We start from the raw sequence: 2,852 nt of genomic DNA, 5'->3' as shown, positions 1-2,852 counted from the left end.
TTGCTCAGCTTCATTTTACACAGCCGTATTAGTTTCATGGGGATACCTAATTCAGACATCGTTTAGTTTGCCCGATTTGTAAACAAAGCTTCTAAGCGTTGAAAAAATATACTATTGTGAACAACCTAAACGAGTGAAATTCAAACTAGCGCTGTTCTTCATCGAGTGAGCGCCATAATACCAAATTCCTTCGATCAGCACTTTCGACCACAGTCGAAGATCGAATGCAACTCATAATAGGGGCCATTATGATAAAATCACTACCACAAGCTACCAGCTCCTCTGGGATTTCCTCCGATTGAACTATTGAATTGTTGTGTCCGATTTCTTGACCTGATGGGTCGGAACAAATATCATACCTTAAGAAACTTGCTACCCCTTTCTCAAAATCTGTCCAAACCAAAATAAATTTTTGTTTATTGAAACTTTTTGGTCCAACATTTTCACCAACAATTCACGTCTAAGATTTTTTTCATTTGCCGCTTTAAATAACTTAACAAAAGTAGTATTTCCGCGAGAAATTACTGCGTATCATTGTTCTTCAAAAATTCAATATACACAGAGAAATTTACGTTTTCAAATTTGTATGGAACGTTTTACTTTTAAAAACGTTTTGACCTGGGTTTTGCACCTACAATATTTATTTTAGTTTTGAGAAAAAAACATCCTCAATTCATATTCTAAAATGTATATTTTAGTTTTTAAAATGAACATTTTCAAATCGCTTTTTAAAACGATCGTTTGATAGTTGGAAATTCTCATATTCAGATGAGATTCTAAAATTTTTATTTTACATATATTCCAAAATATGCGTTTTCAAATATGATTTTGGATTTCTATTTTGATTAAAACACAAAGTCATTTGATATTTAAAACTATACATTGTCATACATTTATTGATATATGTACATATCCCAGTGGGAATTAGGAGCACGTAATAATACCTTATTAGCAACTTACTCTTCACCTGGCAGTCATTACCATTTCCCTGCCGAACGTCCCTTACTTTTACAAAGGCATGGCCGCCTTATGTAAGTTGGAATTTAGAATGTACATTTGGTATCAGACATACTTCTGAGCCGCTTTACAAAGTAAGTTACGTGTAATGCAGAGCAGTCGCTCGGAGTAGTTCGGTGCTTGGAAATAACTTCGGCTGCACGTTATTTTGCAACTGACAACGTAATGTGTCTTCGGAGGTGTTCATTTTGCCCTTTACTAGTAGATGACATTGGCCATGATGACAATTTTGGTACTAAAAACTGAAAGAAAACATGGCTTACCTCGCAAGGTGCTTACGTATTTTCCCAGTGGGATGTAGACATACTTACATATGTATTAATTAGTTACAAAGCTTAATAACTGAAAGATATGTACATATTCTGGCTTTTCCTCCACGGGCCTTGATAATTTTGATTAACGCTGGTCAGATCCTGTAATATACATAGAAAAACTTACAATTATTATTAAATAACGGACTAGAATTTGTTTTTGTAAGCAAGTCTTACCAAAGCTTTTCTCTAATCAAAAAAGGGTACCGTATCAGCAACGTTCCTTTCATTAAGTGGCGTAACGATATCATATTTCCGCATCTTTTGCTATGTATGTATGAATGTAGCTTGAATCATCTGCACACAATTTTTCCGACAAATAATGCAAACAGATGAAAAGTATTTCAGATTTATAAGTTGCTTTGAAAATTCTAATACTATACGTTTTCGTTTTAAACCATTCTCATGTTTATTTGACTGACTGACTGTTTCGTTTTAGTTTTCTGGTTGGAAATTTTGTCGCACTACAATTTGTAGGAACAATATTCTAAAACGTTTCATTTTAGCTTTAAAAAAGCACATTTTGGCGCTATTTTTTTTCATATCAAATGTTCTCCTCAGTCAAAAGACAAAATATGATATAATGTTCGTTCTTATTTTGCGAAGATTACGTTTTAAAGTCTGTTATACAAGTAATGTATTTTTAATTTTGTATGAAGTAAACTTGTTCCAAAAATGTTTGTTTTACAATTTGTTTTGAATACATGGGTTTTACCTGAATCATTTTCTCTGTGTAATAATAATAATAGATTGACGCTTACACATATGTTAGTGTTTGGCTGAGCTTCTCCTCCGATTTGTGGCGTGCGTCTTGATGTTGTCACAAAAGTGGAGGGACCTACAGTTTTACGCCGACTCCGAACGTCGATTGTATTTTTTGAGAAGCTGTGTTTTATGGCAGAAATACACTCGGAGGTTTGCCATTGCCTGCCGGGGTGTGACCGCTGTAAAGAAAAAACTTTATTTTTTATTTTTTTGCGATGTTGCTTTGTCCAGGGCTTGAACCCAGGCGCTGCGGAGTAGAAGCGCGCACTGCTTACCACTACACCACAGCGGCCGCAATGCAATATACATACACTTATTTCAGACGAAATACCTTAAAAGCTTAAACACATAATACACATAATACAATTGGATCACATCCATTGGGCCAATCGTAACACAGGAGAGTTCGATATGCTTGATGGTGCAACAGGTCGATTTAATCTGACATTCACGAAACCTTTTCTCACTTGGCGGTTTTTAGTAATAACTCAACTCCAGCGCCACCTGGCAGCACTTGTTTGCAATAGTATTGCTCTTGCCGTTACAAATACATATTTTAAATATTAGCCAAATCGGATCATAAATACGATTTTTCGTAATAACTGGCGGGTTAAATTTAGAAACTAAACCATCCAGAGACCCACTCAAACACACACAAAAAATGTCGTTAAAATCCGGACTCCCATTTAGGAGGATTCCATCCACAAACACAACTACAGAAGAATTATAAATACATTCAAAGAGAGCTAAAAGTTGGTA

The sequence above is a fragment of the Rhagoletis pomonella genome, unplaced genomic scaffold (assembly GCF_013731165.1).
Source record: "Rhagoletis pomonella isolate Grant_MI unplaced genomic scaffold, Rhpom_1.0 Rhpom_scaffold_00003, whole genome shotgun sequence".
Taxonomy (NCBI): domain Eukaryota; kingdom Metazoa; phylum Arthropoda; class Insecta; order Diptera; family Tephritidae; genus Rhagoletis; species Rhagoletis pomonella.
Note: the sequence above shows the minus strand (reverse complement) of the source record.